Source organism: Saimiri boliviensis, chromosome 3 (assembly GCF_048565385.1).
Source record: "Saimiri boliviensis isolate mSaiBol1 chromosome 3, mSaiBol1.pri, whole genome shotgun sequence".
Taxonomy (NCBI): domain Eukaryota; kingdom Metazoa; phylum Chordata; class Mammalia; order Primates; family Cebidae; genus Saimiri; species Saimiri boliviensis.
The window spans coordinates 38,328,270-38,353,073 of NC_133451.1; the positions used below are offsets into that span (position 1 = coordinate 38,328,270).

Below are 24,804 nucleotides of genomic sequence, written 5' to 3' on the forward strand. Positions count from 1 at the left end.
GCCGAGCATGCGCACGACCAGCACCTGCCCTATGCTTCCCGGGAAGCCTGGCAGGCGCCAGCGGCTTCGGGCGCCTACGCCACGCTGTGCGTGGGGGCGCGGAGCGCGGGGGATGTAGTTCCGGTTGGGAGGGGCGTGGCTGAGAACTGCGAAGGAAACGGGGCGAGGCTGTGTGTCTGTGGACATCTTCCGTAGCCTCTGTTTCGTCGGGGGCGGAGAGTGTTCTCTAATGTGTCTCCCTTTGCCTGAGCTAAAGGTTTAACTAAGAATACCTTGGTAGAGGTAGACGTGGTTGCAAATTGATGTCTGTTGAGACAGGATACCCATGTTGAGTGTTTTTGGTCACTCAGGCCCGGATGGAAATTGGAGATGAAGATGACAAAAATATGTCAAATGTGGCAGTTATTGATCCCCTTTACCCTAACATTTTTGCACCGGAAGGTTGATCAAAGTTAAGTTCAACAAGAACATTAAAGTGATTATGTGGCCAGGCTCGGTGGCTCAGGCCTGTAATCCCAGCACTTAGGGAGGCCGAGGTGGGCGGATCACTTGAGGTCAGTAGTGCCAGACCAGCCTGGCCGACATGGTGAAACGTCTCTACTAAAAACACAAAAACTAGCCGGGCGTAGTGGTGCCTACCTGTAGTCCCAGCTGCTCTGCAGGCTGAGGCGGAGGTTGCAATGAGCTGAGATCGCGCCACTGCACTCCAGCCTGGGTGATAGTGAGACCCTGCCTCAAACTAAATAATTAAGGTGAATATGTGACCAAAGATGACTTGTTGGTTAGGACATAGTGGGGAAATAGGAGGGAATGCTGTGGCTTGGCACCAAGCCGGCCCAAGTCTTCGTTGCTTTGGTTGTAGAGCTGGAATAAGGGTGCTGTGTGTGTCCGAACAATCTTCTTTTTAGACCAAATTGGTGCTGCGTACTCCCCCATTATTGCCTCTGAGTCTCCCTGCTAAATTTTTGGGGCCCCAGAAATTTCCCGATTTGGCAAAATGTAAAACTGTATTGTTTTCTTAGAGCCTTGAATTGGCAAGCTTTAATTGAAATGGGACAAGTGGCGAAGTAAAAGTGAGTCCCAAAGATCTCACAAAAGTGCCTCTTTGCCAGTCTTGACCGAGAGGTGAAAGCTGCAAGCTTTCTTACTCTTATTTGATGACTTTTTCACCTACGAAGACTTCCACCTCAGCTATTTGGTTAATTACCCCTCAACAAGCTGAATCCACTTTCCCCAAATTAGTATAATTTACAAGAGCTTTTTAATTAAAGTGAATATTGAACACAGGTAAAGGTTTCTACAAAAATTAAAGGTTTCTGGTAAAACTTGAAGTGTTTCCCAGTTAACTAATTACAAGTAGGTACAAAGAAGTAAAGATTTTGGCCCTTAATCTGCAATCTTGAACTCTGCTTACTTGGATTCAGAGTTTGAGATGGATTCTGGTGACCTAATGAGCTGACACTGTACCAGAGGGTCTTTAATTTGTGGAACGCTAAACAAAATTTTTATGCTTGAGTGCACCCATATGCATATATGTGTTTGAGGACACAGCTGTTTTAAGAGAACAGTGTGGTACAAAACTAGAATTGTACTGGGTGTTGCAAAATTCTCAGTACTTTTTGTTTTTTGAGATAGGGTCTTGCTCTGTTGCCCAGGCTGGAATGTAAGAATGTAGTGGTACCATCATAGCTTACTACAGCTTTGAACTCCTGGGTTGAAGTGATCCTCCCATCTCAGCCTCCCGAGTAGCTAGGACTACGGACTCATGCCACCACACTGAGCTATTTTTTTTTTTTTTTAATTTGTTATAGAGATGGGGTCTTGCTATATTGTTAACGCTGGTCTTGAACTCCTGGTCTCAAGTGATTCTCCTGTTTCAGCCTCCCAAAGTGTTGGGATTACAGGCATGGGTCACTGTGCCCACCCAGTACTTGCTTTATAAAGTAAATTACAGGAAAATCAAGATGTTAGGATTAGCCTGGGAAGGTGGTGTATGCCTGTAGTCCCAACTGTTCAGGAGGCAGAGGCAGGAGAATTGCTTGAACCCAAGAGTTGGAGGCTTTGAATAGCCACTGCACTCCAGCCTGGGCAACATAGCAAGACCTTGTCTCAGAGAAAAAAACAAAAAAGAGCCGGGCGCGGCAGCTCAAGCCTGTAATCCCAGCACTTTGGGAGGCTGAGGCGAGTGGATCACGAGGTCAGGAGATCGAGACCATCCTGATCAACAGGTGAAACCCCATCTCTACTAAAAATACAAAAAATTAGCTGGGCACGGTGGCGCGTGCCTGTAATCCCAGCTACGCAGGAGGCTGAGGCAGGAGAATTGCCTGAACCCAGGAGGCGGAGGTTGCAGTGAGCCGAGATCGTGCCATTGCACTCCAGCCTGGGTAAAAAGAGAGAAACTCCGTCTCAAAAAAAAAAAAAAAAAAAAAAAAAATGTCGGGATCCTTAGCAGCCAGGCTCTAAGATGACCCCCAAAGATTCTCACCTCTGGTGGCCTGTACCAGCCCTTTGAATCAGGGCTACTGTGTTTTACCAAAAGAATACAGCCAAATGTGTGTGACTTCTGAGGCTAGGTCACAAAGGCCCTGATTGCAGCTTTCCTTCTGATTCTCTTTTATTTCTTGCTCTGGGGGGAACCAGTTTCCACACTACTCCACTTAAACAGCCCTATGAAGAGGCCTACATGGAAAGGAGAAAAAGCTTCCACCAACTTGCCAGCCATGTGAATGAACTAACTTGATTCATCCTGCAACCCTAATCAAGCATTCAGATGACTATATCCTTGCCCAGTATCTGATTGCAAGTTCATAAGAGCTAGAAGAGGCTAGCTCTTAGCCACAGACACTGATATGTGGTATTATTACATGCTTTTTTGTCCTGATCTTTATTTTTTAAATTGTACTTCAGTTCTGGGGTACATGTGCAGAACATGCAGGTTTGTTCTGTGTATACATATACATGTGCCATGGTGGTTGGCTGCATCCATCACCCCATTGTCTACATTAGGTATTTCTCCTAATGCTATCCCTCCCCTATCCCTCCACCCCGCAACAGTCCCCAATGTGTGATATTCCCCTCCCTATGTCCATATGTTCTCATTGTTCAACTCCCACTTATGAGTGAGAGCATTCGGTGTTTGGTTTTCTTTTCCTGTGTTAGTTTGCTGAGAATGATGGTTTCCAGCTTCACCCATAATAAAGGGTGACATGAACTCACCCTTTTTTATGGGTGCATAGTATTCCATGTTGTATATATACCACATTTTCATTATCCAGTCTATCATTCATGGGCATTTGGGTTGGTTCCAAGTCTTTGCTATTGTGAACACTGCTGTAATAAACATACGTGTGCATGTGTCTTTATAACAGAATGATTTATAATTCTTTGGGTGTATACCCAGTAATGGGATTGCTGGGTCAAATGGTATTTCTAGTTCTAGACCCTAGAGAAATCATCACACTGTCTTCCACAATGGTTGAACTCATGTACATTCCCACCAACAATGTAAAAGCATTCCTATTTCTCCACATCCTCTCCAGCATCTGTTGTCTCCTGACTTTTTAATGATTGCCATTCTAACTGGCATGATATGGTACCTCAATGTGGTTTTAATTTGCATTTCTCTAGTGATCAGTGATGATGAACTTTTTTTCATATTTGTTGGCTGCAAGAATGTCTCCTTTTGAGAAGTGCCTCCACCACCTCGGGCCGGGCGCGGTGGCTCAAGCCTGTAATCCCAGCACTTTGGGAGGCCGAGGCGGGTGGATCACGAGGTCAAGAGATCGAGACCATCCTGGTCAACATGGTGAAACCCCGTCTCTACTAAAAATACAAAAAAATTAGCTGGGCATGGTGGCGCGTGCCTGTAATCCGAGCTACTCAGGAGGCTGAGGCAGGAGAATTGCCTGAACCCAGGAGGCGGAGGTTGCGGTGAGCCGAGATCGCGCCATTGCATTACAGCCTGGGTAACAAGAGTGAAACTCCGTCTCAAAAAAAAAAAAAAAAGAGAAGTGCCTGTGTGACATGGTAATTGCCCCATAAACTGCATACCTCGACCATACCTCAGCTTTCTGTTGAAACTGCTCTCTGTAACCCTATGTGACAGGCAAGCAGTCCAAACCAACAACATTTTGGCCCCTGCGTCATTTTCAGAAAACCTAAGACTTGTAATAAGTAACTAAGGTCTGTGATTTTCCACCCTACCAATGTGTAAACTAACGCTTATCTTGACTTCTGTGAACCACTTAAGTAACAATCAGAATGTCTAAAGTCCCCTGACCCTCGGAATATCCAAATCCCGTCGCCCTCGCCTCCACCCAGGAGGTGGTTTAGGGGCATAAATGGTCTTGACACCTTCCTTTCGGGGCCATGGTTAGAGAGACTCGAGTCCTCCATGGCCGCCGGCAATAAAGACCCTGTAATTTGGCCTAGTCTTTGTCTTAGTGGTGATTTCGGGCTCTCTCGGTTACAACACCTGTTCATATCCTTCACCCACTTTTTGGTGGGGTTGTTTGGTTTTTTTTCTGTAAATTTGTTTAAGTTCATTGTAGGTTCTGGATATTAGCCCTTTGTCAGATGGGCAGACTGCAAACATTTTGTCCCATTATTTTTTTTTTTTTAAGAGATGGAGTTTTGCTCTTGTTACCCAGGCTGGAGTGCAATGGCGCGATCTCGGCTCACCACAACCTCCGCCTCCTGGGTTCAGGCAATTCTCCTGCCTCAGCCTCCTAAGTAGCTGGGATTACAGGCACGCGCCACCATGCCCAGCTAATGTTTTGTATTTTTAGTAGAGACGGGGTTTCACCATGTTGACCAGGATGGTCTCGATCTCTTGACCTCGTGATCCACCCGCCTCAGCCTCCCAAAGTGCTGGGATTACAGGCTTGAGCCACCGCGCCCGGCCTCCCATTCTGTAGGTTGCCTGTTCACTCTGATGATAGTTTCTTTTGCTGTGCAGAAGTTCTTTAGTTTAATTAGATCCCATTTGTCTGTTTTGGCTTTTGTAGCCATTGCTTTAGGTGTTTTAGTCATGAATTCTCTGCCCATGCCTATGTCCTCAATGGTATTGCCTAGGTTTTCTTCTAGGGTTTTTATGGTTTTAGGTCTTATGTTTAAATCTTTAAAAAAATATATGTAACACTTAATGAATTTGCATGTCATCCTTGTGCAGTGGCCATGCTAATCTTCTTTGTATCTTTCCAATTTTAGTATATGTGCTGCCAAAGCAAGCACTTGTCCTGATCTTTTTTTTTTTTTTTTTTTGGAGACGGAGTTTCACTCTTGTCACCCAGGCTGGAGTGCAATGGCACGATCTCGGCTCACCGCAACCTCCGCCTCCTGGGTTCAAGCAATTCTCCTGCCTCAGCCTCCTGAGTAGCTGGGATTACAGGCATGCACTACCATGCCCAGCTAATGTTTTGTATTTTTAGTAGAGACGGGGTTTCACTATGTTGACCAGGATGGTCTCGATCTCTCGACCTTGTGATCCGCCCGCCTCAGCCTCCCAAAGTGCTGGGATTACAAGCTTGAGCCACTGCGCCCGGCTGTCCTGATCTTTAAGTGCAGTTTTTCTTTCTTTATTCTTTCTTTTCTTTTGTTTTCTTTTTTTTTTTTTTTTTTTTTTTTTTTTTGAGACTGAGTCTTACTTTGTTGCCCAGGCTGGGAGTACAGTAGTGCAGTCTCCACTCACTGCAACCTCCGCCTCCCAGGTTCAAGTGATTTCCTACTTCAGCCTCCCTAGTAGCTGGGATATTACAGGCGCACACCACCACACCTGGCTAATTTTTATGGTTTTAGTAGACACAGGGTTTCACCATGTTGGCCAGGCTGGTCTCGAACTCTTGACCTGAGGTGATCCACCTGCCTCAGCCTCCCTAAGTGCTGGGATTACGGGCATGAGCCACTGCGCCCCGCCCCTAAGTGTACTTTTTCTAAACTTTAAACAATGGAAGAACTAAAAATTGTGTAATTCTATATGTAAAGAGCAACACAGTTGGCCGGGCGCGGTGGCTCAAGCCTGTAATCCCAGCACTTTGGGAGGCCGAGGCGGGTGGATCACGAGGTCGAGAGATCGAGACCGTCCTGGTCAACATGGTGAAACCCCGTCTCTACTAAAAGTGCAAAAAACTAGCTGGGCATGGTGGCGTGTGCCTGTAATCCCACCCACTCAGGAGGCTGAGGCAGGAGAATTGCCTGAACCCAGGAGGCGGAGGTTGCGGTGAGCCGAGATCGCGCCATTGCACTCCAGCCTGGGTAACAAGAGCGAAACTCCGTCTCAAAAAAAAAAAAAAAAAAAAAAAAAAGAGCAACACATAGAACTGAGAACATAGTAAACATTGAATAAATATTTGTTGAATGGACACAGAATTAAAAGAGAAACACCAATTGGAAAATTTGGAACAAATACTGATAGATAAAGGAGAAATACCATAATATACGAAGGGCTCATGTAAATTGATAGGGAAGATTAACGCCTGCCATACATGCATAGGTATAAAGTATGAACTGATGGTTCATGTCAGGTCTCCATATGCAAGCCTGGAGCCTGAATGTCAGGTCTTATATGCAAGCCTGGAGCCCGAAAGTCTGAAGTCCTGCCTGCCCTGGCTGATGTCTCCCACTCCCTACCTGCGTTTGCTATTGTCCCTGATCATCCAGCAGAGCTTCCTTGAATGAGCCCCTCACCCAACCCTGCCATCTTAACTGTTCTTATGATAATTAAATACCTCTCACCCAACCCTGCCATTGTAACTAAACTTGTGATCTTACTCTGTAGCACCCCCGCCCCCCAAAAAACTACCCAAACCTATAAAACCAACTCCTATCCCACTGCCCTTTGCTAATGCCCTTTTAGGCTTTAGCCCACCTGCACCCAGGTGAATAAACAGCCATGTTGCTCACACAAAGCTTGTTTGGAAGGTCTCTTCATTCAAAGCGAACGTTTTTCTTTTCTTTTTTTTTTTTTTGAGACGGAGTTTCGCTCTTGTTACCCAGGCTGGAGTGCAATGGCACGATCTCGGCTCACCGCAACCTCCGCCTCCCGGGTTCAGGCAATTCTCCTGCCTCAGCCTCCTGAGTAGCTGGGATTACAGGCACGCGCCACCATGACCAGCTAACTTTTTGTATTTTTAGTAGAGACAGGGTTTCACCATGTTGACCAGGATGGTCTTGATCTCTTGACCTCGTGATCCACCCGCCTCGGCCTCCCAAAGTGCTGGGATTACAGGCTTGAGCCACCATGCCCAGCCCAAAGTGAATGTTTTTCAACAGTTCACACACACAAAGGAAATACAAATGTTTGATATTTGAAAATCTTCAGTCTCACTAGTAATCAAAAACTTAAGGAAATTTGGCTACTTAAGGAAATTTATTTATTTATTTATTTATTTATTTATTTATTTATTTATTTTAGAGATGGAGTCTTGCTCTGTCACTCAGGCTGGAGTACAGTGGCCATTCACGGATGTGACCATAACGCATTGCAGCCTCGAACTCCTGGGCTTAATCCTCCTACCTCAGCCTCCAGAGTAGCTGGGACTACTGGAGTGCGCCAGCTTTTATTTCTTTTAAGAGACAGAAGTCTTGGCCGGGCGCGGTGGCTCAAGCCTGTAATCCCAGCACTTTGGGAGGCCGAGGCGGGTGGATCACGAGGTCGAGAGATCAAGACCATCCTGGTCAACATGGTGAAACCCCGTCTCTACTAAAAATACAAAAAACTAACTGGGCGTGGTGGTGCGTGCCTGTAATCCCAGCTACTCAGGAGGCTGAGGCAGGAGAATTGCCTGAACCCAGGAGGTGGAGGTTGCGGTGAGCCGAGATCGCGCCATTGCACTCCAGCCTGGGTAACAAGACAGAAACTCTGTCTCAAAAAAAAAAAAAAAAAAAAGAGACAGAAGTCTCACTATGTTGGCCAGGCTGGTCTCCAACAACTGGCCTCAAGGGAAGTGCAAAATACTGCACCCGGCCTGAGCAACATGGCAAAACTCTGTCTCTACAAAAAAAAAATAAAAATAAAAATTAGCCAGACATGATGGTGGTGCCGGTAGTCCCAGCTACTCAGGAGATTGAGGTGGGACGAGATGGCTTGAGCTCAGTAAGTAGAGGTTGCAGTGAGTCAAGATTGTGCCACTGTATTCCAGCCTGGGCAATAGAGCCAGACTTTGTCTCAAAATAAAAATTTCTTTTTTACGTGTTTGAAAATAGAGATAGGGTGTCACTATATTGCTTAGGCTGGTCTCAAACTCCTGGGGTCAAGTGACCTTCCACCTTGGCCTCTCAAAGTGCTGGGATTATAGGCATGAGCCACCAAACCCAGCCTATTTTTTTTTTTTTTTGATATTATAAATGGAATTGCTTTTTTTTTTTTTTTTTTTTTTTTGAGGCAGAATCTTGCTGTGTCACCAGGCTGGAGTGCTGTGGCACAATCTCAGCTCACTGCAACCTCTACCTCGCAGGTGCAGTCAATTCTCATGCCTCAGCCTCCCGAGTACCTGGGACTACAAGTGCACACCACTTGAATTCCTGGGTCTTGAATACCAGGGTCTTAAACTCCTGGCCTGAAGAGATCTGCCCACCTTGACCTTCCAAATGCTGAGATTACAGGCATTGAGCCACAATGCCCGTTCACTTTCTTAATTTCCTTTTCAGATTGTTCATTGTTGGTATGTAGAAATGCAGGTGATTTTTGAGTGTTGCTTCTGTAGCCTGCAACTTTGCTGAATTTATTAGTTCTAATTTTTTTTTTTTTTTTAGTTGATCTTTAGAATTTTCTTTTCTTTTTTTTTTTTTTTTTTTGAGACGGAGTTTCGCTCTTGTTAACCCAGGCTGGAGTGCAATGGCACGATCTCGGCTCACCGCAACCTCCGCCTCCTGGGTTCAGGCAATTCTCCTGCCTCAGCCTCCTGAGTGGGTGGGATTACAGGCACACGCCACCATGCCCAGCTAATTTTTTGTATTTTTAGTAGAGACGGGGTTTCACCATGTTGACCAGGATGGTCTCAATCTCTTGACCTCGTGATCCACCCGCCTCGGCCTCCCAAAGTGCTGGGATTACAGGCTTGAGCCACCACGCCTGGCCGATCTTTAGAATTTTCTACATGTAAGATCATGTAGTCGGGCACAGAGGCTCACACCTGTAATTCCATCACTTTGGAAAGCCGAGGCAGGTGGATCATGAGGCCAGGAGTTCGAGACCAGCCTGGCCGAGATGGTTAAAACCCCGTCTCTACTAAAAAAATACAAAAATTAGCCAGGCACGGTGGTGGGTGCCTATAATCCCAGCTACACGGAGAGCTGAGGCAGGAGAATCATTTGAACCTGGGAGTTGGAGGTTGCAGTGAGCTGAGATGGCGCCACTGCATTCTAGCCTGGGCTACAGAGAGCAAGACTCAAAAAAAAAAAAAAATCATGTGATCTGAAGAGATAACTTTAGTTCTTCCCTTCCAATTTGAATGCTTTTTTCTTCTTTTTTATTTTTTCTCTTTCTTTCCTTTTCTGTCTCCCTCCCTTCCTCCCTCTCCTTCCCTCCTTGCCTCGCTTCCTTCCTCCCTGCCTCCCTTCCTCTCTCCCTGACTCCCTTTTTCACTTTTCTTTCCTTTCCCTCTTTCCTGCCTAATTTCTCTGGCTAGGAATTCTATCAATATTTTGAATAGAAATAATAATTAATTATTCCTGTGTTGATTAGTAGTAGGATCACACCAATGAATAGCCACTGCACTCCAGCCTACGCAACATAGCAACACCTTGCGGTGGCTCACACCTGTAATCCCAATACTTTGAGAGGCCGAGGCAGGCAGATCACGAGGTCAAGAGATTGAGACCATGGTGAAACCCCGGCTTTACTAAAAAATACAAAATTAAGGCCGGGCGCAGTGGCTCAAGCCTGTAATCCCAGCACTTTGGGAGGCCGAGGCGGGTGGATCACGAGGTCGAGAGATCGAGACCATCCTGGTCAACATGGTGAAACCCCGTCTCTACTAAAAGTGCAAAAAATTAGCTGGGCATGGTGGCACGTGCCTGTAATCCCAGCTACTCAGGAGGCTGAGGCAGGAGAATTGCCTGAGCCCAGGAGGCGGAGGTTGCGGTGAGCCGAGATCGCGCCATTGCACTCCAGCCTGGGTAACAAGGGTGAAACTCCGTCTCCAAAAAAAAAAAAAAAAAAATACAAAATTAGCTGTGTGTGGTGGCACATGCCTGGAGTCCCAGCTACTCAGGAGGCTGAGGCAGGAGAAGTGCTTGAACCTGGGAGGCGGAGGTTGCAGTGAGCCAAGATTGCACCACTGCACTCCAGCCTGGCACCTGGCAACACAGTGAAACTCTGTCTCAAAAAAAAAAAAAAAAAAAATCATTGGCTAGGCATAGTGGCTCACGCCTATAATCTCAGCACTTTGGGAGGCCGAGGCAATCAGTTGATCTGAGGTTGGGAGTTCGAGACCAGCCTGACCAGCATGGAGAAACCCCATCTCTACTAAAAATAAAAAATTAGCCTGACGTGGTGGTACATGCTACTTGGGAGGCTGAAGCAGGAGAGTCACTTGAACCAGGAAGTGGGAGTTGCAGTGAGCCGAGATCTCACCATTGTACTCCAGCCTGGACATGGGCAACAAGAGCAAAACTTTGTCTCAAAAAAAAATCATTGCCGGGCGCGGTGGCTCAAGCCTGTAATCCCAGCACTTTGGGAGGCCGAGGCGGGTGGATCACGAGGTCTAGAGATCGAGACCATCCTGGTCAACATGGTGAAACCCCGTCTCTACTAAAAATACAAAAAAAAATCAGCTGGGCATGGTGGCACGTGCTGTAATCCCAGCTACTCAGGAGGCTGAGGCAGCAGAATTGCCTTAACCCAGGAGGTGGAGGTTGCGGTGAGCCAAGATCGTGCCATTGCACTCCAGCCTGGGTAACAAGAACGAAACTCCGTCTCAAAAAAAAAAAAAAAAATCATTAATTATTTTGAAATTACAAATACCCTACAGCATATGAAGAAATGTTATGGGCATATTGTTAAAGGGAAAAATGATACAACTTGTATACTATTATTATATCTGGGTAAAAATTTTTTTTTTTTTTTTTTCTTTTTGAGATGGAGTTTCGCTCTTGTTACCCAGGCTGGAGTGCAATGGCGCGATCTCAGCTCACCGTAACCTCTGCCTCCTGGGTTCAGGCAATTCTCCTGCCTCAGCCTCCCGAGTAGCTGGGACTACAGGCATGTGCCATCATGCCCAGCTAATTTTTTGTATTTTTAGTAGAGACGGGGTTTCACCATGTTGACCAGGATGGTCTCGATCTCTTGACCTCGTGATCTGCCCGCCTCGGCCTCCCAAAGTGCTGGGATTACAGGCTTGAGCCACCGTGCCCGGCCTTATTTTTTTTTAATTTTTAAATATCACCACTTACTACTATACTTGGACATTTGAATTTTTTTTTCTTTTCTTTTGTTTTTTTTTAAGATGGGTTTTCACCATGTTGGTCAGGCTGGTCTTGTACTCCTGACCTCAGGTGATCCGCCCACCTTGGCCACCAAAGTGCTTGGATTACAGGCGTGAGCCACTACGCCCGGCCTAGGATTACAAATCTTAAAGTTGCCCCAAGCATTACAGAAGGACTTTAAGTGCTCCTCTTCTGTTCCTAGCTGTTATAGTATGTCTTCATCTGATTAAATCCATAGATCTTCTAGCTTCAGCCACAATCCAAAATATCATACTAGCAAAGGTTTTGAAGTTAAAAAGAGAAGGAAATAGAGTCAGGGAGAAGCTGAGAAGTGCAGGAATTCCACTGGGCCCCTTCTATGGATTGCCTGTCTTACTCTTAGTAGTGGAAACCAGCTGTGTGATTTGGAAACAAGCTATAAATTCTAAGACACACACTTTTCTTTTCTTTTCTTTTTTTCTGAAGCTTACCCACAGCTGACACACTTTTTACAAAATCATGTAACAAAGATAAAGGTAGGGATGCAGATGATACAAAATCCTGTAGTAGATTCCAAATGCAACTGTTAAAAAGAATCTAAATGACAAATTAATGGAAGATGGAAGTAGATGAAGAGATATTCCTTTCCTCAATGGGTTATAATCTAGGATTAACTCTGAATAGAGGTACTTTGGCTCCCAAAAGAAACTATGCATCTTGAAGAGGAAACTTAATTGGAAAGTGATGCTCTAGAAGGTTTTAGTGTACTCTCTGGATAGGTTCATGGTTCAGCAACAGCCCAGATAATTCAGTTAAGTGGCACAGTATGAAAATGCTCTGCAAACAATAATGAACTAGAAAGAACACAACCAATTCTGAACTACTTGTAAAATTTGTCTGATACACGTATTTGCAGGTCTCTACCACAAAACATGTACTTATGCTCCTAACTATATGAAATAATGGATAAGTTCAGCTCGTATCATTTTCTCTGTCAGGGATTGTTTCACCTTATTTTATTTATTTATTTATTGAGACAGAGCCTCGCTGTTGCCCAGACTGGAGTTCAACGGCAAGATCTTGGCTCACTGCAACCTCTGCCTCTCCGGTTCAAGGGATTGTCCTGCCTCAGCCACCTAAGTAGCTGGGATTACAGACGTGCACTACCACACCTGGCTAAATTTTCTATTTTTGGTAGAGACAGCGTCTCACCATGTCGGCCAGGCTGGTCTCAAACTCCTGATCTCAGGTGATCTGCCCACCTCAACCTTCCGAAGTGCTGGGATTACAGGCATGAGCCACCATGCTGGGCTTCACTTTAAATAGGATTCTGGGCCAGGCACAGTGGCTCACACCTGTAACTGCAGCACGAGACAGGAGGATCATTTGACTCCATCTCAAAAAAAAAAGATATTGTACACCAGGCATGGTAGCATGAGCCCAGGAGTTTGAGACCAACCTGGGCAACATAGCAAGATCCCCATCTCTAAAAATAAAAATAAAAATTTTAAACAACATCTTACTTTTCTTGTATACTTTATGTACACTATTGTTTTCCTCATTTTTAGTTTGTTTTATTGGGACAGTCTTGCTTTGTCACACGGGCTGGAGTGCAGTGGTGCAATCATACCTCACTGTAACCTTGAACTCCTGGGCCCAAATGATCCTCCCACCTCAGCTTTCCAAGTAGCTAGGACTACAGCCATGTGCCACTATGTTCAGCTGACTAAAAAAATTTTTTTTAGGGAGGAGATCTCACCGTGTTGCTCAGACTGGTCTTGAACTCCTGGTCTCAAGTGATCCTCCTACCTTGGGTTCCCAAAGTGCTGGGATTACTGGCATGAGCCACTACATCCAGCCCTATTTATAGTAGTTTTAATTACATATATTTTTCTTTTTTCTTTTCATATATTATAATTTTTAAACACTCAGTAACCTTAGTGAAACTGCCTTTGCAAATATTATGACAGAGAAATCTAACATGGTTGACTCCATCTTGCTGCTAGCCTTGTTGGCTATCTTTGCTCATTCCTGGGCATAGACCAAGTTAACCCTGGAAGGAATTTATTTATAGTTTAACATGGAAGTCTAGATCTCTATCACTCAGGATTACATGAAGCTGTACCCTCGGGCAGCATGGCCCCAAGTGGGCCACAGGAACCCCTTGTCTGGTTGCTGGCGTGGCTGGCTACATGGCAGGAACCATGGAGTGGGAGCACCAGGAGTGCAGAGCCCACCTGTGGCACTACTGTTGCAGCAGTTTCAGTGGGCCTCCAGGCTCCTCAGATGCCAACTGGTTCTTTGGCTCTGGGTGAAGAGTGTATCTGCTTCTTTTGTGGGCACCCTGGGCAAATCAAGAAGGACTGCTATGGAGGTCAGCGATGGCTGTGATTGAATCTTGACAAGGCTTGTCCACCTGAACCTTTAGAGTGGCTGTGGAGCTGCTCTGGGGAAATTCTGTGGACATTTCTTGTACTTGGTGCTGGTCCATGGGGAGAGCTGGAGGTTACTGTTGCTGATGAAACTGCAGTTTTAGAGATGGCTGACAACCACTGTTCATGGCAGATGGATACTGCCACAGGGGGCTGCCCCTTTCTTTGTGCATTTGTTTAAGAAGAGCGCAATCTGAACACTTAGATGTCTTTATGGCAGGTATGCTGTGGAGGCACTGTGCAGCCAGTGTCATGGTGTTTCTCTCTTTTGGGGGACTTGAGATTCAGTAAAGGGATAAAGTCCTTGCTTTTTAAAAGGCCTGGATGTTCTGCCTTTTACCTGTGACTGTTTTTTCACATATTTGGATTGTTGGGTCCTAAAAACTGCAAGTACTTTGTTGGCCCTGTTCCTTAATGGGCTCTGTCTGGAGCTCAGTGGTCCAGTTGGAGAAACAGGCTAAATTAAAAGCTATTTATCTAAATGAAGTTGGTCTCCTTACAGAATCCTATGATGAATTTCCGTGATTTGTGTTGCCTTGGCGTCTTTTCTTAGTCTTCCACTAGCACACCCAGACTCCTTCTTGAAGACACTTGGATTCTTTCTCTCTCTCTCTCTCTTTCTCTCTCTCTCTCTGTGCTTTTTGAAGTGTGGATTGTGGCTGGGCATGATGGCTCATGCCTGTAAATCCAGCACTCTGGGAGCCTGAGGTGGAAGGATCGCTTGAGGCCAGGAATTCAAGACTGGACTGGGCAACAGAGTGAGACCTTGTTGCTACTTAATAATAATAATAATAAAAAGAAGAGATGTGGATTGCTAGTCTGATTTCTCTGGGTCTCAGTGAGGACTTGGGCTCTGTAGGACAAGTGAACTTTGACTTGTTCTATTTGTAGGGGCATAATTTGAATCCAACTGTCCTTTTGGACTGGTGAGTTTTGCCAGTCTCATGGCTAGAGTTTTGAAATCAAGGCTGTAGAGTCTTTGGTTGTATCGGTCTGTATCCTTTTTTCTCCCCCTCATGCAGGACACACTGTCTGTATCTTTATGTGTACATTTGTACATGTCTGTTTATATGTTGTCTATCGTACCAAATGGGCTCATAAATAAAGAAGTGCTCGTAAAATAAGCAAATAAGCCAAAATGCTTTTCAAGTGTGATTTTAGCAATCTTTGGTAAATAAACATAGTTTTATTTTCTTTTCATGTTTAAAACATTTTTAGTTATTTGCTTTTTTTTTTTTTTTTTTTTTTTTGAAACGGAGTCTCGCTCTGTCACCACGCTGGAATGCAGTGGTACAATCTTAGCTCACTGCAATCTCCGCCTCCCGGGCTCAAGTGACTCTCCTGCCTCAGCCTCCCAAGTAGCTGGTACTACAGGCACGTGCCACCACACCCAGCTAATTTTTGTATTTTTTAGTAGAGACAGGGTTTCACCACATTGGCCAGGATGGTCTCAATCTCTTGACCTTGTGATCCACCTGCCTCGGCCTCCCAAAGTGCTGGGATTACTGGCGTGAGCCATTGGGCCCTGCCACTGCTAGATGTTTTAATGTCATAAAACTGTTGTTTTTCTTATATTTTTGATACTTTTTTTTTTTTTTTTAAGAGATAGAGTTTTGCTCTTGTTACCCAGGCTGGAGTGCAATGGCGCGATCTCGGCTCACTGCAACCTCCACCTCCTGGGTTCAGGCAATTCTCCTGTCTCAGCCTCCTGAGTAGCTGGGATTAGAGGCACGCGACACCATGCCCAGCTAACTTTTTGTATTTTTAGTAGAGACGGGGTTTCACCATATTGACCAGGATGGTCTCGATCTCTTGACCTCTTGATCCACCCGTCTCGGCCTCCCAAAGTGCTGGGATTACAGGCTTGAGCCACCGTGCCCAGCCCTATTTTTGATACTTGTTTATGAAGACATGAAAATGTGGTTTTTGTTAAAGGGAAAGTAATTTTATATGGTTGAGAGGTTTCTTTTTTTTTGATGGAGTCTCACTCTGTCATCCAGGCCGGAGTGCAGTGGTGTGATCTCAGCTCACTACAACCCCGCCTCCCAAGTTCAAGCGATTCTCCTGTCTCAGCCTCCCAAGTAACTGGGGTTATAGGACACGCCACCACAGCCAGTTTAGTAGAGACAGGCTTTTACCATTTTGGCCAGTCTGGTCTCTAACTTCTGACCTCAAGTGATCCGCCCACCTCAGCTTCCCAAAGAGCTGGGATTACAGGTGCAAGCCACTGCGCCCAAATAGTTTAGAGGTTTTTGGTTGTTTTATTTTATTTTATTTATTTATTTTTATTTTTTTGAGACAGAGTTTCGCTCTTGTTACCCAGGCTGGAGTGCAATGGCGCGATCTCGGCTCACCGCAACCTCTGCCTCCTGGGCTCAGGCAATTCTCCTGCCTCAGCCTCCTGAGTAGCTGGGATTACAGGCACGCGCCACCATGCCCAGCTAATTTTTTGTATTTTTAGTAGAGATGGGGTTTCACCACATTGACCAGGATGGTCTTGATCTCTTGACTTCGTGATCCACCCGCCTCGGCCTCCCGAAGTGCTGGGATTACAGGCTTGAGCCACCGCGCCCAGCCTGGAGGTTTTTAAAAGTTGTTTTAAAATTAAAAGAAGATGTGATAAAACTAAGTAGATTTAAACGCTGGGGAAAGATGAAAATAGTCAAAAATTTGTAAGAGTATAAATGAACTAACTGCTAAAAGTTTTTCGAGAAAGTTGGGGAAATATAAAGAAATAAGAGGCCGGGCGCGGTGGCTCAAGCCTGTGATCCCAGTACTTTGGGAGGCCGAGGGGGGTGGATCACGAGATCGAGAGATCGAGACCATCCTGATCAACATGGTGAAACCTCGTCTCTACTAAAAATACAAAAAATTAGCTGGGCATGGTGGCGCGTGCCTGTAATCCCAGCTACTCAGGAGGCTGAGGCAGGAGAATTGCCTGAACCCAGGAGGCGGAGGTTGCGGTGAGCCGAGATCGCGCCATTGCACTCCAGCCTGGGTAACAAGAGTGAAACTCCGTCTCAAAAAAAAAGAAAAAAGAAATATTCGGGTTTTTTTTTTAAAGATAGGATAATAGCTTTGTGATTTTGCAAACTTTTCTTTTTTACTTTTTTTTTTTTTAAAGACCATGTCTTGCTCTGTTGCCTAGGCTGGAGGGCAGTAGCATGATCTCAGATCACTGCAGCCTCTGACTGCCAGGTTCAAACAATTCTCCTGCCTCAGCCTCCCAAGTAGCTGTGATTACAGGCATGTGCCACCGATGCCTGGCTAATTTTTGTATTATTATTATTATTATTTTATTATTATTATTTTGAGATGGAGCCTCACACTGTCACCCAGGCTGGAGTGCAGTGGCACAATCTTCGCTCATTGTTTCAAGCAATTCTCCTGCCTCAGCCTCCCGAGTAGCTGGGACTACAGGTGTGAGCCACCATGCCCAGCTAATTTTTAAAAACATTTTTAGTAGAGACAGGGTTTCAGTATTTTGGCCAGAATGCTCTCGATTTCCTGACCTCGTGATCTGCCCGCCTCGGCCTCCCAAAGTGCTGGGATTACAGGCGTCAGCCTCTGTGCCCGGCCTAATTTTTGTGTTATTATTTTCTTTATTTATTTGTTTATTTTTTAGATGGAGTCTTGCTCTGTCACTAGGCTAGAGTGCAGTGGTGTGCTCTCTGCTCACTGCAGCCTCCAACTCCCAGGTTCAAGTGATTCTCCTGCCTCCACCTCCCAAGTAGCTGGGATTACAGGTGCCCATCACCCACCATACCCAGCTAATTTTTGTATTTTTACTAGAGATGCGGTTTTGCCATGTTGGCCAGGCTGATCTTGCACTCCTGACCTCAAGTGATCCGCCTGCCTTGGCCTCCCAAAGTGCTGGGATTACAGGTGTGAACCACCATGCCCAGCCAAAAAGTTTTAAATTTTTCGATACTGCAGTCTATGCCAAAGATCAAATGGTCTCTCTGCAGCTGGAACAACAGAAACTCAAATGGATTCACACAGTGGTTCATACCTTTAAGTAACCATACCTAAACTACGTTGTTATTTGTCCTTCTGGAAATGAGGAGAGATAGACAACTGCCAGTTTCCCAAACAGGACAGTTCAAACCTTCATGGAAGCATGATAATGAAATTCCCTCTGATTTAATCCTTACACATGAAAAAGTAGTCTTAAATAACCTGATATTAACTCATCAGTTATTTTTCTATCATTTTGTCTTCCTGTCCCCACTTTATGAGAAAATAACTTTCAAAGGACTAATACTGTCTTTGTGTTTGTGTTTTGCTTCTGCTTTCTTCAGCCCTTCTCTGTCTGTAAAGCCAACCTCTTTTGCACAGCTCACTGGAACACTTATTTTTATTTATTTATTTATTTATTTTTGAAGCAGTGTCTCACTCTGTCACCCAGGCTGGAGAGTGGAGAGTAGTGATGCAATCATGGCCCACTGCAGCTTCAACCTCCTCAGCTCAAGCAATCTTCCTGCCTCAGCTTCCCCAGCAGCTAGGACTGCAGGCATGCACCACCACACCTAGCTGATTTTTAAATTATTTTCTGTAGAGACAGGGTCTTGGTATATTGCCCAGGCTGGTCTCAAACTCCTGGCCTCAAGGAATCCTTCTGCCTTGGCCTGCCAAAGTGCTGGGATAGAATAAGTGTGCCCATGCCCCCATGCCCAGGCCACCACACCTGGCCCACTTTATTCTGTTTTGTGGAATGACGTGTTGCCCAATTCTGTTGTTGTTGTTTTTTGTTTTTTGGGTTTTTTTGAGACAGGGTCTTGCACTGTTGCTCAGGCTGGAGTGCAGTGGCATGATCTTGGGTCACTGCAACCTTCACCTCCCAGGCTGAAGCAATCTTCCCACCTCAGCCTCCCGAGTAGCTGGGGCCACAGGCATGTGCCACCACATCCAGCTAATTTTTGTATTTTTTTTTTTTGTAGAGGTGGGGTTTTGCCATGTTGCCTAGGCTGGTTTTGTTGGGATTCAGGAGAGCCCTTAGCTCCCCTAGGAGGATGTTTCTTCAAGGTTCTTGGTCTCCTGCTCTCCCAAGAATGAGAGAGGGGACCAGGTGTGCTCACAGAATAAATACCGACCCCAAACAGAGTTTTTGCAAAAAGTGAATTAATTTAGGTAGAGAAAGAAAAAAAAGGAGAAGGAAGAAAACTTCCACGAAGAGTGTGGAAGGGAACTCTAGAGGGGAAATCCAGGAGAGAGAAAGACGGCTTCCATGAGTGTTCCTGGAAGGGGATCCAAACGCGGAGTCCAAAGGGGTGTGGAAGAAGGAGACTTTTAAACTGGGAGGAACCCACACCTTCTCCAAGATCCCTGGCCAATGAAAGGAGTTCCTTAGAACTTCCACTGGAGTGATTGACTTTTGGCCCTTTTCCGGGCCCGTAAAAATTAAAATAGAAACCATTAAATCTCCCACATGGAGATAGATGGGAGCAAGTCATGGCGCTGGGAAAGTTCTTGCCCTTAAAACTATGCCCCCCTGTGGACCCAGAAAGAGTACAGATTCCCTCAGTTTGGTCTCAAACTCGTGGTCTCAAGCCATCTACCCACCACGGTCTTCCAAAGTGCTGGGATTACAGATGTGAACCAATGTGCCCAGACGTTTTATTTTTTTTTGGGGGGGGGGACAAATTCTGCCTCTGTCACCCAGACTGGAGTGCAGTGGCACCATCTTGGCTCGCTGCAACCTCCACCTCCCAGGCCCAAGCAATTCTCTCACCTCAGCCTCCTGAGTAGCTAGGACCACAGGTGCTCACCAACATGCCCGGTTAATTTTTGTATTTTTTGTAGAAACGGGGTTTGCCATGTTGCCCATGCTGGTCTGGAACTTGTGAGCTCAAGAGATCTTCCTAGGTCAGTCTCTCAAAGTGTTGGGATTACAGGTATGAGCCACACTCGGCCTGCCCAATTCTAGAACCACAATAAAGTCAGTTGAGATCTTCCCATTTGTTGTAATTTTGTCCTTTGACTAGGATGATACAGGAACTTGAATACAAGTCTTTCCTGGTTTACTACAAGTTTATTTTTCAATGCCAATTCAGCAGTCTCTGGACTGGGTCAATAATTAAGGGTCCTAGAGGTTTGATAGTACTCTAAGACAATGTACCATGTCTATTCATTTGAACCTAACTGCAAAAATCCTAAAGGGATTGGTGAGACAGAATACTCCTTCTCTAGTCTTGCACAGTTGGAGCTAACTGTGCAAATGTTTTGTTGCCTAGTGGAGAAGATAGCTGTATTTTCTCTGCTTACCCAATTTGCCCTCTATGATTGAGAACGGATGGGCAGGCAAGTCAGTGTATGTCTCATCTTACTACCAGACATAATGGACTAATCCACTGGCTGAACCAGAGGGACCTACTTAGGGGAAAATGTTCAGATTAAAATTAATGATTAAGGAAAGAATGGTGAAATTGTTGTTGAAGGGAAAGTCAATAAATGAGTTGTTTAAAAGGGAAAGCCTAACAGTTTTGCTGAGGCATAAAGAGAGGCTTAGAAAAGAGAATAGTCTTAGCTTGGACTCAGATGTTTGTTGGGGAGAACTCTAGCAAAACAACTTTTTTGGAAGAGCCAAGAAGCAAGCTGAATGAAAACAACAACAGCAAAACTTACCAGGAGTGCTCTATATTTTCAAGATGAATGAGAAAAGGGGAGCTCCAACTGTGACTGTAGAAAATGCGAATGTGGCTTATGTCTTTTGGTTTTTGTTTCACAGTACGTTATTGCTGTGGAGGAGAATTTGCCTAAGAAATATATAGACTTGGTTAATAGTAGGTTGATTATTATTCCTTTTTTTTTGTCAGAGTCTCTCTCTGTTGCCAGGCTATAGTGCAGTGGTGGGATCTCGGCTCACTGCAACCTACACCTCCTGGGTTAAAGCGATTCTCCTGCCTCAGCCTCCCCAGTAGCTGGGATTACAGGCGTATACCAAACACACCCAGCTAATTTTTGTATTTTTAGTAGAGAGTGGGTTTCACCATGTTGGGCACAATGGTCTCGATCTCCTGACCTCATGATCTGCCCACCTTAGCCTCCCAAAGTGTTGGGATTACAGGCATGAACCACCACACCTGCCCCCTTCTTTTTTTTGCGGGGGGCAGGGGGATGGAGTCTTGCTGTTGCCACCCAGTCTGCTGGAGTGCAGTGTTGCAGTCTGGGCTCACTGCAACCTCCCCCTCCCGGGTTCAAGTGATTCTCCTGCCTCAGCCTCCCGAGTAGCAAGTACCTGCCACCACATCCGGATAATTTTTTTATTAGTACTAGAGACGGGATTTTGCGATATTGGCTATGCTGATCTTGAACTTCTGACCTCAGGTGATCCGCATGCCTCGGCCTCTCAAAGTGCTGGGATTACAGGCGTGAACCACTATGCCCAACCAGATATTAATATTAACTAAAAATATTCTAAGACAATAAGGGCATACAGTTAGATTATCATCAGTGCCCTGTTTAAAAGAGTAAAAATAGGCCAGGCTCATGCCTATAATCCCAGCACTTTGGGAGGCATAGACGGGAGGATCACTTGAGCCCAGGAGTCTGAGATCAGCCTGAGCAACATTGTCTCTATTATTATGATGATGATGATAATTATTTTTTTTTGAGACAGAGTTTCGCTCTCGTTACCCAGGCTGGAGTGCAATGGCGCGATCTCGGCTCACCGCAACCTCCGCCTCCCGGGTTCAGGCAATTCTCCTGCCTCAGCCTCCTGAGTAGCTGGGATTACAGGCACGTGCCACCATGCCCAGCTAATTTTTTGTATTTTTAGTAGAGACAGGGTTTCACCACGTTGACCAAGGATGGTCTTGATCTCTTGACCTCGTGATCCACCCACCTCGGCCTCCCAAAGTGCTGGGATTACAGGCGTGAGCCACCGTTCCCAGCCTTATTGTTATTTTTTTTAAAAAAATAAATAAAAGATATTAAGGATATAATATTACCTAATTTAGGGGAAAATTGGAGAAAAGCTAATAAGCAGAATATTTTGACTTCAGAACTTCACCACTTAAGAGGGAAGTCAAAACTGGTTGCTCCAATTCCAATTCCAACCATCCTCAACACATAGCAGTTTATTTGACATTAAAATACTTGGCTACACTTTCAGTTGCTGTGATATCAGGGTGTGGTTGGCCAAGAGTATGGTCAGATTCCAAAAAATGATGTTATGAAAGTCAAACATATAATCTAGTTTAAACATAATCTAGAGTCTTCTCTAACTCCAAGCTAAGGGCATCATGGTTCATATCTAAACTGAGAGTATGAGAAAGTGTAAGGAAAGGTGTTCATGGATAAATTGGTATATTCTGTGAAAAAAAAAAAAATTTTTTGAGACAGAGTCTTACTCTGTCTCCAGGCTGGAGTGCAGCAGTGCAATCTTGGGTCACTGCAAATTCTGTCTCCCAGGTTCAAGCAATTCTCCTGCCTCAGCCTCCTGAATAGCTTGGACTACAGGCACACGCCACTATGCTCAGCTAATTTTTGTATTTTTTTATTTTATTTTTTAATTAATTTTTGTATTTTTAATAGAGACGGGGGTTTCACCATGTGGGCCAGGATGGTCTCGATCTCTTGACCTCATGACTCACCCACCTCGGCCTCCCAAAGTGCTGGGATAACAGGCATGAGCCACCACATCCAGCTGTTTTGTGAAATATTTTGTAGCATCCAACATGAAAATTGAAATGGGAAGAATTTAGAAACAGAAACCTCCCAAGAAATAATCTTTATTTCTTGAATATAAATTAACTAGGGCCAGGTCAAAAGTTTTGAGAGAGCATAAGATCAGTTGAATCCAGCAGAAAATGAAAAAGATGGCCGGGCGCAGTGGCTCAAGCCTGTAATCCCAGCACTTTGGGAGGCCGAGGCGGGTGGATCATGAGATCAAGAGATTGAGACCATCCTGGTCAACATGGTGAAACCCTGTCTCTACTAAAGGTGCAAAAAATTAGCTGGGCATGGTGGCACATGCCTGTAATCCCAGCTACTCAGGAGGCTGAGGCAGGAGAATTGCCTGAGCCCAGGAGGCGGAGGTTGCGGTGAGCCGAAATCGCGCCATTGCACTCCAGCCTGGGTAACAAGAGTGAAACTCCGTCTCAAAAAAAAAAAAAAGAAAGAAAGAAAATGAAAAAGATGATATTTGGCAATATTTTGAAAACATATAAGCAGTCTTTCAAATTATAGAAAATAATATTAATATTTGTATTTTGACTGGGGACAAAATCTATGACAAATATTTCTAGGCAAATGATCTATAATGGGTGGGGAGACCGGCTTTGCCTATTGGAAGACTGACTTTACTTACAAACGTAATTTAAGATTAGATACCATTTTGATGATTAAATCATAGAACTACTGAGTAATAGAAGGCCAACGACAGACACTGTGATTATTTAGTGATTGAATAAACATGATGTAGAAACAGAACACGCAGTACTTGGCTTTGATAAATAGTTCTCCACCCAAATGCTGGAAATCATACACAATGACTGTCATTAAATTATGGATGACCATGCCCACCAATTATTTGCAAGCAGAGTAGATAGGTCATCAGGGACAGGGTAAAGTGAAACTTAACAGTCATTAGGCAGCAATAGTTGAGCAGTATTTTTTTTTTTGAGATGGAGTCTCATCCTGTTGTCCAGGATGGAATGCAGTGCGTGGTCTTGGCTCACTGCAAACTCCACCTCCCAGGTTCAAGCGGTACTCCTGCCTTATCCTCCCAAGTAGCTAGGATTACAGGCGTAATCCTACCACACCCAGCTAATTTTTTTTTTTTTTTTTTTTTTTTTTTTTTTTGTATTTTTAGTGGAAATGGGGTTTCACCATGTTGTCCAGGCTGGTCTCGAACTCCTGACCTCAAGTGATCCACCTGCCTGGGCCTTCCAAAGTGCTGGGATTACAGGCGTCAGCCACCCTTTTTTTTTTTTTTTGAGACGGAGTTTCGCTCTTGCTACCCAGGCTGGAGTGCAATGGCACAATCTCGGCTCACCGTAACCTCCGCCTCCTGGGTTCAGGCAATTCTCCTGCCTCAGCCTCCTGAGTGGCTGGGATTACAGGCACACGCCACCATGCCCAGCTAATCTTTAGTATTTTTAGTAGAGATGGGGTTTCACCATGTTGACCAGGATGGTCTCGATCTCTTGACCTCGTGATCCACCCGCCTCAGCCTCCCAAAGTGCTGGGATTACAGGCTTGAGCCACCGCGCCCGGCCTTTTTTTTTTTTTTTTTTGAGGCAATCTCACTCTGTCACCTAGACTGGAGTGCAGTGGCATGATCTCAGCTCACTTCAACCTCCGCCTCCTGAGTTTAAGTGATTCTTGAGCCTCAGCCTCTTGAGTAGCTGGGATTACAGGTATGCACCACCATACCTGGCTAATTTTTTGTAATTTTAGTAGAGATGGGGTTTCATCATGTTGCCCATCTGCCCACCTCAGCCTCCCAAAGTGCTAGGATGTGAGCTACTGAGCCCAGCCATGTTAAGCAATTTTGATATGCCAGGTATTGTGCTGTGTGTTGGGCATAGTATATAATTCTCCCAATAATGCTATAAATCAGCAGTCTCCAACCTTTTTGGCACCAGGAACTGGTTTCATGTGAGACAGTTTTTCCACTGACTGGGGGTAAGGGATAGGGGCTGGGGATGGTTTCAGGATGAAACTATTCGACCTTAGATCATCAGGCATTAGATTCTCATAAGGAGCACAAAACCTAGATCCCTCACATGCACAGTTCACAAAAGGGTTGGTGTTCCTATGAGAATCTAATGCTGCCACTGATCTGACGGGAGGTGAAACTCAGGCAGTAATGCTCACTGGAGACGGGGTTTCACCACGTTGGCCAGGCTGGTCTTAAATTCCTGACCTCAAGGGATCCACCTGTCTTGGCCTCCCAAAGTGCTGGGATTATAGACGTGAGCCACCACCCTCAGCCAGCAAAATTTTATTGGAATCTTAAACC

At 45.2% G+C, this 24,804-nt stretch overlaps 1 non-coding gene across 1 annotated transcript; it reads right to left on the reverse strand.

The window, feature by feature from the left end:
- Window positions 1-5,128: 5,128 nt before the first annotated feature.
- Window positions 5,129-5,235, reverse strand: LOC120363731 (U6 spliceosomal RNA). The gene has a single exon (XR_005579184.1). It is a non-coding gene; the product is annotated as a U6 spliceosomal RNA (small nuclear RNA).
- Between the last annotated feature and the right edge of the window lie 19,569 nt (window positions 5,236-24,804).